The sequence below is a fragment of the Papaver somniferum genome, chromosome 1 (assembly GCF_003573695.1).
Source record: "Papaver somniferum cultivar HN1 chromosome 1, ASM357369v1, whole genome shotgun sequence".
NCBI classification, from domain to species: domain Eukaryota; kingdom Viridiplantae; phylum Streptophyta; class Magnoliopsida; order Ranunculales; family Papaveraceae; genus Papaver; species Papaver somniferum.
In genome coordinates this window covers 62,812,012-62,824,871 of record NC_039358.1, presented here as the reverse complement: position 1 = coordinate 62,824,871, position 12,860 = coordinate 62,812,012, and positions in this window count along the sequence as shown.

Sequence of the window (12,860 nt, the reverse complement as noted above, 5' to 3'; positions counted from 1 at the left end):
ATTAAGGTAGTTGAATACCGTGAGAGAACTAGGGCGACCTTACTAGGGGGGGGAAAATGGTGATAGGACAGTTTTGGGACGTGACATGTCACTGTGTAGATGGTGGAGGAGTAGTTCTGTACAGACCGTGGAAAGTGAACCACGTAAAAACCGTTGAGACACAAAACAGGTGGGCCCCGTCCCAAAGAGAAAAAATAGGGGTCCCAATTTTGGGCTGTTTGTGAGAATGTTGTTTTTACGTGGTTCACTTTCCGCGGTTCATCAAGTGTTTTCGATGGTGGAGATGGACGCGGTTTAACATTGGGCTATGAAGTGAACTGAGTTGGGAAATGAAATCAACTTCTTTTTTTTTTTATGCAAACCCAAGATATATCAATTAAGCACTATCGTGCTAAATGAAGTTTAACAAGAAAGCTGGGGGATTACTCAACCAAGTGTTATAGTAACTCTTTCCTAGCATATTTAGCTACTTTGTCTGCATACTTATTAGCCAACCTATTTGTGTGTTTACATTCCCAAAAATCAAAAGTTTTCAAAAGAAAAAGAATGTCTTCCATGATTCTTCTAAATTCCCAGGGGACTTCAGACTCTTCTCTTCGTATAGTTTGGACGAATCCTAAGTAATCAGCTTCACTAACTATTTTCTTAAAACCTAACTGCAATACGAGTTTCATAGCTTCCATAACAACAAGACTCTCCAATAGTTCTAGACCTGATGCTTCCCTGAAGCGCATGCAGATGCTAAATGTGCACCTGCAAAATTACGAGATATTAGTCCATATCCTCCATTCTTAGTAACATGACAATAAGAGTCATCAGTATTAATTTTAACCAAGTCCCCTGTAGGAGGAGACCACCTATGTATAGAATGGACAATAACAATGTGATTGCTAGGCCTACACACAAAATCAGCGTTTGTTAAGAAAGAATTAATTGTATGTAGTAATTGTTGAGTGGTTGAATGCTTATTGCTGAACACAAAACTGCAACTGTTTTCCATAGGTGCCAACTTATTACTGCCATCTTTGTAGTTGCATCTTTTGTGATGACTACACCCATGTAAATCTAAAGGCTATAAACTACTCAAACATTCAATATTCAAGATGAACAAGATGTAAAGAACATGAAAAGTAAAGATTAACACAAGCATATAACGTGGTTCGGCCATGAAGACCTACGTCCACGGGAAAGAAGATGTTTTCTTTATTGATTATAAGGTCTTACCCTTGGAAGAACTACAAATGTCACTTAGACTTCTTATTCTCTCTATCTCTAGATATCTCTCGGGAATTCTTTGTAAAAAGACCATCTAAAATGTTACATAAGTTGTCTATCTCCTTCTACATGGACTGGTATTTGTAGGCAAATTAGACTCGTGAAGGCCTGGTCTTGCCGAGATGGTGGAGTTATCGTATATCGCCTTCGCCGCTTCGGACTGGTTCTATACTATCCCTCGTGATGGCTTGCTTGGTTCTCCCTCCGAGTCGTCTCGCTCTGCTCGTCATCGTGTAGCCCTTCTCTGGAGAACCTCGTGCTCTATCACCTATGGATCATAGTATAGATCGCCTGAGCCTTCCATTGCGATGTAGATTCATCCACGTCTGTTCTTATCCTTCATTAAATGCAGTCCTTCTTTTTGGACTTGACCGTCTGAGAGGATTAGACCACTCCTCACACGCGTCATTCATGTGGCATTTGTAGCAGGTGCCTAGATTCAGACAAACTCACCTTTTTAGAGTAGTATTCGGTGTTCCTATCCCATCATCTTATTATGTATTCATACCTTAGAATGTTGACACGTGGCCATCGGGTGATTTACCCTCACATTTTGCTCCTTTTCTTTGCAACTTGCCAAGGGCATGTTGGGAAGAAAACTTCATAACCACCTCGTCTTTATCGCCATGTGTGTACTTGTCTGTGGGTCTTGAGGCGCCTGTTGGCTTCCTTTAGACTTTTTGAAAGAGAGAAGATATCTTCCCTCTTGTGGTCGTTCTTCAAGATTTTCATTACCTTGTTTACCGTGTCTTGACCAGTTTGGGTTTGAAAATGCAAGTTGGCTTTTCGAGAATTTCTATCCCTATAAAAATCCTCTTGTGGCGGAGAAATGAGTTTCATTCTATTTTTCCCTTATGTAGAACTTTAGAGCCTTTTTTGCAAAAGCTTTCCATGTCCAGTGAGTGTTTTCTTCCTCGTCCTCCATGGCAACAAGATATTCATTCATGTTTTCTCCAACATGACGGTATATCCTCTCATTTATGTGTTACTTCATTTTTTCTTGCTCCGGTTTCTAGATCATCACCGACGTCTCCTCGGAAAGACCTATCTTTTCGCATAACGTCTTTAGCCTCATCTATATGCCTAGAGACTGAACTTTTTGCTGGAAGATTTCGTGTTTGACATTGTGTTCCTTTTCACGGGCAAGCTTGGAAACACTTCATATATTATGTTTCTTCTTGCGATTGGACTTTGGAACACTTAGTGTCGTATGTGTGTTCACACGTTTTGGCTTAGAAACATTTTCTGCTTGTCGTGTAGGTTGTTATTTAGTTTATAACAACCGTTCTTCTTTTATGGGTGGTGGATACGAGTTGTCCGAGCTGCTGAAGATGTTGGGGTATAAAATACTGCCTTCGTATTTAGACGTATATATATACCTTGCCCCTGTTTTATGCCTTAGCATCTGAAGCTACTGGTGGACACAAAGTGAGAACGCTTCAACTGAATGAATGTATCTGGGTATTGCTCCTGTCCGAATTGTCGATGATGTGTTCCTGCTAACTTCGTCTGTATAGTGGTGGGATCGTTCGTGCCCCAATTAGTCGTCTCTCATGCCGTTGGGGAGGATGTACACCGAGCCAGGTGCTCCTGGCGAGGCATAAATGTGGTGCCCCTTTGGTTTATTTTGAAAGCGTCTTTGGTTCTTGTAGTAGATTCTCGCGTTCTATATGAGGTCAAAGTATATGTAATGAAAGTATCTTGCCGGAATGGATAGTAGTTTTTCTTTTTATGAAACTGTTCCATCTAGTGCCTGTATTTTAATGGCTCTGAGGAGTTTTTTATGTATAATGTTGTTCCATCCAGGGATGACAAATCCAAGGAGTGATCAGTTCAGAAATTGGATAAGGCATCTCTTACAGTGTTGGACATTAAGTATAGTATAATCCCTTTCACGCCGTGTGCCGCTGTGGGATTGCATTTTTTTAATGGTGTCCTGTTTAGGTTACACCTGCCCCTTGGTTGAGTGCTCGGATGTTTGAGTCATTTTCTATTTAACCATGCTTTGTAGGGCGATATCTCGGTCAAATAATTCTTGCCTCAGACGAAGGTAAGTACCTTGATTCTGGATATCTCCTGTTATGGCAGGACATCACCCAATTTCATGATCGCGATGGCATTACCTTAGGTCTGTGTCCGTCTTAGGTAGCTTAGAGTGTCCCCCGCATCATTCGCTGTAGAATGGAAGGTGTGGCTAGCACTGTGGCATAGTCTTGATGGGCTTTTGTTATAATGCAAGTATGATATAATTATTCTATATGCAAATATAAAGCAAGAAATCAAAAAATAAAGAAAAAGAATAAAACAAAAATAAGCAATAATAAACAAAAATCAAAGCAAATGGAGAAATGTGCACAAAAGGGGTAGTTTTATTAATCTCAAAAGAGGGTTTATAAACCCTTAGTACATTTGAGGAAGGTTTCATGACCTTTTACAAGTAGGGATTATGCCTTATTCTCGGATTTTGGCTGTCTAGCCATAAGACTTGCTAAGCATTGTATACTTTTAGGTATCTGATGTTCCATGGGCGTTCGAGCTCTTCGCCATTGGATTTGAGCAATCTGTATGCTCCATCGCCTTCCTTGGCTATGACTGTTAGTGAGCCTTCCCATGTGGGTGCAAATTTGCCTGATTCGCGCTGATACAGTGGAATCTCGCGCCAGACTTTATCGCCTGAGCTAAATTGTATTTGGTGAACACGTTTGTTTTATTCTCGGTCTAACCTCCGATGATAGTTTTCTATTTTTTGAAGAGTTATTTCTCTGGTCTCCTCCAGATCGTCTAACTTGGAGAGTATCATGTCCAAGGTTAGGTTTTTCTCCATGCCCCGGTCTTGGTTGTAGGGATAATTGCTTCGGTTGGGATGATCGCTTCCGTGCCATATGTGAGAGCGAAGAGAGTCATCTTCGTAGGCCCAAAGAACGTTATGAAACTTCTCGCACCAACTGGCACCGTATCCATCTTGCTTCTTCTTGAACATGTCAGCAATGGTTTTATTAGTTGCCTCTTCCTGGCCATTGCTCTCGGGATAGATGGGTGTGGATTTATTTTTCCTGATCTTGAAACAGTTGAAGAGAAGATCAATATTTCTCTCTCGGAGTTGGGTTTCATTGTCTGATACGATGGCGGCTGGGATACCGAAACGACATATGATATGTTCGAAAATAAACTTAAAGACATCATGGTCTCGGGCGTGTCTTAGGGATGAAGCTTCTACCCATTTTGTAAAGTAGTCTGTGGCAACGATTAAGTATTTCCGTTGTCCTGTTCCATCCCGTAGGGTTCCAACGATGTTGACTCCCCATTTGGCAATGGTCAGGGGCTTAGGACAGACTTTAGATCCATTGATGGTGCATGCCTTCGTTTGCCAAATTTTTGGCATTATATGCAGGACTTTGCCATTTTCTTTGAGTCCTCGTTCATGCAAGGCCAAAAGTATCCTTGCAATCTCGCTTTGTGAGCTAAGGATCGTCCCCCACTATGGTTCTATGCATAACCATAGTGTATCTCCCTTAGTATCTCTTGGACTTCAGCAAAGGAAAGGCATCTGAATAGGGGTCCTAAGTATGACTGTTTATATAGAATGCCATCCCTGAGCTGGTAATTCCCAGATTGTGATATTATTTTGTGTGCGAGTTGTTGGTCGCTTGGGAGATCGTCGGTGGATAGATAATTCATGATTGGTGTTCTCCAATCGTCCTCGGGCAGGGCCTCTGCTTGGGTGGCTGAGCCTACATTGAGTATTTCCATGTATCTTTCTAGGGGGATGGAGGGGATCATGAACCTTTCAATTCGAACATTTGTAGCCTCCGGATCTATTGTCATGGAGGCTATGAATGCTAACGCTTCTGCGTGCCTATTTTTGTTCATGTTCAAATGTCGGAACGTGATATTTGGTATTTTTTCGATGTAGTGTTTGGCCAGTTGGAGATATCGCTGCAAACATGGGTCAGCAGCCTGATATCTTCCGTCGATCTGTCAAACAATAAGATGTGAGTCGCTCGTAAGCCTGACTTCAGTGATTCCGAGCGCAATTATTACTCGGAGGACATGTATTACTGCCTCGTATTCAGCTATGTTTTTTGTAGCGGGGAATTCTATCCTTAGGCTATAAACGATCCTTCGGCCTGTCGGGGTCGTAAAGACCATTCCGATCCCAGAACCATCTGAATTGCATGATCCGTCTACAAAGACTTCCCATCGTCTTGGGTTCTCCGAGCGAAGTAGATCGGGAGGATCTTCTAGCTCGTCCTCCATTTCGGGGATTTCTTAGATTTCGTCGGCATCGTCTAGAGGGAAATCGGCTAAGAAATCTGCAACCACCTGGGTTTTTATCGCCATTTGGGGTTGGTATTTCACCCCAAATTGTTTAATTTGTGCTCCCTATTTGGGGATTCTGCCTGCCCTATCGGCATGGTCTAGCACAGATTCTTTCGGAGCTTTTGTGATGACTGTCACAGTATGAGCATGAAAATATATTCGCAACTTTTGTGTTGCGTAGACCGGAGATAAGACTATCTTCTCGATCTTGGAATAGTTCTTATCTGCTGATGTCAGAGTCTTGCTTATAAAGTAAATGAGATGTTCTACTTCTTTGTCTACCGAGTTAGCACCGCACTAATCGAGATGTTAGTTGCTGACAGATAAATGTAAAGTTTCTCGCCTGGGTTAGGCTTTTGTAGAATTGGTAAGGTAGCTAGATGCTCCTTAATCCTTTGGAAGGCTTCTTCACTCAGAGCTCCATGAGAATTTTTCTCCCTTCGTCATGGTGTTGAAGAACTCTTTGAGTTTATCGGAAGATCTGGCGATGAACCTTCCCAGGGCCGCCAATCTACCGTTTAGCCTCTGCACGTCCTTGACAGTGGCAGGCGAGGGCATTTCTAGTATGGCCCCTACTTTATCTGGGTCGACTTCGATGCCTCGTTTGGGGATCAAATATCCCAAGAATTTTCCTGTGGTTACTCAAAAGGTGCATTTTGCCGGGTTAATTTTCATATTAAACTTTCGCATTTGTTCGAATATCTCTTTAAGATCGCTTGTGTGGTCCTGTGGAAGCTTGCTTTTGACAACGATATCATCCAAATATACCTCTAGGGTTTTATGTATCCAATTGTCAAACATTTTTTCCACCATTCTTTGGTAAGTCGCGCCTGCGTTCTTTAGTACGAATGGCATCTTAGTGTTACAATATAGACCTCGGGGAGAGAAGAAGGCGATATGCTCTTGATCTTCCTCGGCGAGTGGGATCTGGTTGTATCCCGATTATCCATCCATTAGGGATAGTAGTCCATATCCGGATGTTGCTTCTACGAGCTGGTCAATGTTGGGGAGTGAAAAGCTGTCCTTTGGACAGGCTTTATTAAGATCACTAAAATCAATGCAAATCCGCACTCCTCCATTTTTCTTTGGTACTATCACCATGTTAGATATCCATGTCGGATATTGCACTTCTCGGATGACTCCTTATGCCTCCATCTTTTTTAATTCTTTTTGAATTGCTTCGTGGTATTCTGGCGCCACCTTTCGCATCTTTTGCCTCGCAGGTTTATGTTTAGGATTGATTTTCAAATGATGGCAGCAGACTTCTGGATCTATTCCAGGCATGTCTTCCATACGCCATGCGAAGACATCGGAATATTCTCTTAGTACTTGCACTAATTTTTCTTCTTCCTCCTTGTCGAGGAGAGTTCCGATTCTAACCATACCCGGATTTTCGGGTGTTCTGATGTTTAATTCTTTTGTTGGCTCTGAGGCCGAGAAGTTTGACTTAAGTTCTCCGATATCGGAGAGGTTTTGTATGGGCCCCATGGGCGAGTCCGACATGAGAATATTATCCGAGATCGGTACATCTTTTGAGCGCCTTGCTTCGTTTGTTACCTCGATGTAGGCATCGATTTCAGGTTGGCTCTTAGCATTATTGGCCCTTTTCTTCTTTTCCCTCGCGGAATTTACTTTGTTTTTGCCATTCTGAACGTCCATCTTGTAGCAATATTTTTCCTCACCAGAGTCTCTGATGACTTCTGCGACTCCATCGGACGTAGGGAACCTTCGCCTCTGATGGTAAGTCGAGGCAACTCCTTTGATCCCATGGACCCAGGATCGCCCGACAATAGCTGTGTAGGGTGAAAGCAAATCCACCAGAAAGTGGTTAAGGTGAGGATTTTTCCTACCCGAATTTCCAATGTCACCTCGCCCCTTGGGCGGGCCGACGGGCCGTTGAAGCCAAATATGTTGTAGGTGAAGGGTATTAGGAAGTCGTTTCTAAGACCCATCTGTTTGAATGTTTCATAAAATAAGATCTATACAGAGCTTCCTCCATCGATCAGGATTTTAGGCATGGCCCATGGCAATGCCTTCGGTTTTTCTTCCTCGCCTTGGTGTTCGGGAAATGCGATGGCCATCGTGACCACTAGCGGACCGTTGTGGTTCCGACCTCCATCAGGTGCCTCCGAGGCTGAAAAGCTGATAGGCAATTTCATCTATTCCTCAATGGGGGCCTCTCTAGCTACATTGAAGACTCCGTCACCTTCGAAGTTTCATTTGTGAATTCTTCTGGTGATATTTCCTTCAGGAGTGGGAGCAATGATAGCTGAGTGCGATATCGTATTGCATCCTAGATATTGTGCCCCACGAGGGATTTCCACACGATGTATGGGTGCCCTAGTGGCTGGTTGGAACGTTGGTTGCGCAATGTACTCTTGGAGCTTACCTTCATCGATCATATCCTGCACCATATTTTTCAAGTCTCTGCACGAGTCTGTCATGTGACTATGGAATTGATGAAACTCGCATAAGTCAGTTCTATTTTTGGCCCGCTCGGGCTGCTGACCTCTGTTCCATGGGTAAGTGATTTTGTACTTTCCGTCGATCTTCTTGAGAATCTCGGATATGGGGGAGTTTAGTTTCGTGTAGACTGGGTCTACAAACTTTCCTTTCTTTTGTTGGGCTTGGTCTCGCCCTTTCCATCCTCCACTCCGATGTTTATCGAACTGGGTTGACCCGTGTTTGGGTCGCCCTGCTCCTTGGGTTGGCAGCTGGGGGTTCTGCGGTTCTACCACATTTGATCCTCTACTGGTTTCTTTTGCCAGTTTATCGTAAGTACCGTCTTGAAGTTATTCAAGGGCCACGTAGTCCTCCTGGATTTCTCTCAGCTTTCCCAAATTCTTTGGCATGGATTCATGCATGCGGACGAATACGGGGTCTGTCTTTCTCAGAATATTTTTGAAGCCCAAGATCGCGTAGGCCTCGGGGACTCTTCTAATATCCGTGCATAATTTTTTCCGTCGTGTTACCAGAGAGCGGAGTGACTCATTTGGTCCTCGGGCTAACTGGAATAGTGCGTCAACTTCAGGTTTGACTCTGCTATTGTGAATGTATGTTTCTAAGAACAACTCGGATAGGTGAGTGAATGATTTGACCGATCCTTTCGGTAAATTGTTGAACCACATTAGAGCCTTGTCTTTTAGACTAGCTGGGAAAAACTTACACAACACCACATCGTACTGATCCCACTGGTTTAATGTCATGCGGTAAGTTCTAAGATGTTCAATTGCGTCCCCGATCCCAGTGAATGGAGTTGTGAACGTCAGAAGGGAACATTTTCTTGGAAATAGTTGTGTTAATAGGTCCTCGAACAAGGGAGATTTTCTTGCCTCCTGCATTACCTCTGCCAACTTCTTGCTTTCTTGTTTTCCTGTGGCTTCTCTACATAAATCCTCTAAATGGCAGAGTCGGGCCTGTAACTGATCGTTTATGTGCCTCGTTTCGGCCTTCTTCTTTCTTCCTTGTGCTCTCTCGGGTGAGAAAGATATTTCTCGATGGCGATATCTGGATCGCCCTGAGTCCTCATCTGATTGTTCGGTGTATGATACAATCTTATAACGAGTTGACTTCAAGGTCTTCCCTCGCTTGGGATTAGCGGTGGCGATATTCTCGACCACGCATTTGGTTTCGTCATTTTCATTCCTTTCTCGCTTATGCTTGGGATCAACATCGGATGATCCCTTGGATGGACTATCCTCCTCGTTTGGGACGCCTTTGCGTCCCTTCGGAAAGCGATCTGATGTTTCCTTGTTTGAGGTGTCAGGGATATTGACTCACTCATCGTCTTGCAAGTTTTCAAATGGATTCTCCTCCTCGGGGGTCTCCTCTATGGTAGCAAGTGGCACCTTTTTCTTTGCTTTGCGTTTCAGCCTGCGGTTTCTCCGTTCTAACCTCATGTTACGTCTTTCTAGCTTTTTCATTCTCTCATCCTGCACCTCCTGCGCTTTCAGGATGGATGCGATGGTCTTAGTAGTATTACCATGGTTAGAAGGTTCGTCCTTCTTTGTTTCATAGTTCACCGTTTGCCTTGCAAAACCGTTCAACCCTCCTGGTTGAGTTAAATGGATATCGTCTTGTCCTTCGAAGGGGTTTCCCTCTTCGTCAGAGCCGGAGTTATCTGTTAACCCCTACCGATATTAATTATCGGGTTGTCCCTCTCCAGGGAGTGCACCATTGTGCATCGTCTTTCCTAGCTCCATGTCGTCTAGACCTTCTTGGTGGGTTCCACCAGTTTCTCCTTGGCTCGCATGAGTAGATCGTCTCTCCACCATCGCCTTACCTGCGATATATGCAATAACGCTTAATTTGTCCATTCTTCTAGAAAAATGGGACCCTAAGTTTGCAGGTCACGTGCAATTACTAAGTCAGAGTTCAGACTGGATAACTTTTGAACAGGAAGACTTTTTATTATTTTTTGGAGACATGTGAAGATGTCAAAACATTCCCTTCTTGCATGAGGTTTCAAATGATGGAGAAAAGGTGTTTTATCTGTCTCTCTTTTTAAGAAAAATACCTCCTCTAACACGTTATACCTCTATTGGAAAAAAATCAAATTATGACGATTGAGCATATCTTCCCATTCTAGGAAATATTTCTAATCATCTTTAAACTTTTTATTTTGGAACAAACTTTGAGTTTAATGAATGATTATGTACTCATTAATTCTTCCCCTTGACTTAGATTTAGGTTTCTAAGAAGGAGATCTTGGATTATTGTGAGTTTGATGATGAACATCATGAAAAATCTGTCTTTTCAACTTTCACAGGGTGATATTTCTCTTATGAAGTTTAATGACTAGAATTTCTTCCCAGCTCTTTCATGGAGGAGATCGTTTGAGTACCGAAGTTTTTAAAACTCCATTTTTACTCTGATCTACAACTCTCCTGAGCATCTTGAGGAAAACATATAAATCTTGAAAGAACAAAAATCTTAAAGAAAATCGATGAAAATGATGAAGATCTGTTGATTTTGAGGGTCTTCAAAACTCCAGAGATCGCATGGATCGTGATTGAGCCCGAGCTCTACTCATAAATTCTAACAGAATTCTACACAATGGTTTAAAATCCACTTCTCTCATGGAGATTAAGAAAATGATATAGAGCTGTTGTTAGTGTTAGAGCATTGCTCGGTCGAACTTGCATGCGTTGCTATCTCAAGCATGTTTGTCAATGTTAGTGATCAAAACTATAAGTCTTGATTTCTAGTCTACTATAGCTAAGTCTCGGACTAGGATAGAAAGTGTAGTTGAGCTCAAGGACTTCATGGCGATTCATCATACAAGAAGAAGAACTACTCAAGGAACCGGTGGAACTTCTCGACAAAAAGGTATGTGAAGACTTATCTATCACTCAAAAGTCTATCTATTCTATCTCCTACTTCTTGAGACAAAAAGTCGTATGCTATATATAGACTTTGATTATACATAGTTGGTATTTCGATCCGGGTATACCTCGCCTATCTATATCTCGAAATATGTGTTGGTAAGCTTTTCGCTTCGACCAAATTTATCTTTACCTAGTGACGAAATTCATGATATGTTTCAATCACTTTGAAAATTGCTTTGACGAAGAATGTTTCAATGATTGGAATGAGAGTTTAGATTACATAACCAATATGGACATAAGCATTGCTGTGGAAACACATTTATGTATAAGTCCTATTCCTTGAACCAAAGTTTGCGAACTTTGTTGATCAAGAGAACCGGAAGAATGGCGTGATCCAAGTCCGCGAACTGCCGAAGTTCTCAAACCCGAGAATTTCTGCTGGAATTGACAAACTAGTGCATGAAGTTAAGTCCGCGAACTGGCGAAGTTCTCATCCCGAGAATATCTGCTGGAGTTTGTAAACTCTGCCCGGTAACTTAAGTCCGCGAACCAAGTCTGCGAACTTAAGAAGGTTATATATCTGAAGATGATTTCTAAACTTAAACTTAAAAAGACTAAGGAATGCAGTTTGCAAACCGTGGCTATAAAAGTTCATGAACCGATTTGAGTGAATCAAATCATCTTTGCTTCAATTGTGTCTTGTGTAGTTACATAAGAATTCCTTACAATTGAACAACTCTCAAACTAGTTCATTTGAGTCATGTGAACAAGTTATGGTGAAGAAGAATATGGTTGATATGAAATGCTCATATGGCTAACCTTTTGGTTAACTATTATTGAACCAACAAGTGCATACGTTTGGGTATGGTTAACAAACCTAGAATCGTGCATTTCAATTGTGTGTAACAATCTAAGTTTTCGATTTAACGGTTGAGAAATCTTAACTTGAATCTAAATCAGGTTTTCATCTAACGATGGATATTGGTTGCTTTGTTACCAAGGTAACTTAATGGCAACCCCTGATTTGAAAGACTATATAAGGGGAGATCTAGCATCAATGCAAAAATAATCCCCACACCTTACGTGTGATACTAGTTTGCGTGCTAAAGTCGGTTCTCCTTTAACCTTTGGTTTTCTTCTTCTAAAACCAGGTTAACGACTTAAAGACTTCATTGGGATTGTGAAGCCAGACAGATACTACTTTATCGTAGTTGTGTGATCTTATCTTGCATCTTCTATCGTACGATTACAATCATATTGATTGGCTTGAGATTGATATCTCCGATAGGCAAGATATAAAAAGTAATCACCAGATCTTCGTCTCATCGTTTGTGATTCCGCAACATCTTGTTTCGCTAACATACGATTAAGATTGTTGTGAGGTGATTGATAACTCTAGGCTGTTCTTCGGGAATATAAGACCGGATTATCAATTGGTTCTTGTTCACCTTGATTACTATCAAAAGATGGAACAAAACCTTTTAGGGTTTATCTGTGGGAGACAGATTAATCCTTCGATAGACTTGTCTGTTTGAGACATATTTGTTTGTCATCAAGTGTTCGACTTTGGGTCGTAGAAACTCTTAGTTGTGGGTGAGATCATCTAAGGGAATCAAGTGCGCAGTATCCTGCTGGGATCAGAGGCGTAGGGAGTACAACTGTACCTTGGATCAGTGGGAGACTGATTTGGGTTCAACTATAATCCAGTCTGAAGTTAGTTTGGAGTAGGCTAGTGTCTGTAGCGGCTTAATACAATGTGTGTTCAATCTGTACTAGGTACCGGGGGTTTTCTGCATTTGCGGTTTCCTCGTTAACAAAATTTCTAGTGTCTGTGTTATTTCAGTTTCCGCATTATATTGTGTTATCTTTATAATTGAAATAATACAAGTTGTGTGTTAGATCATCAATTAGAGTAATCCAACCTTTGGTTGTTGATTG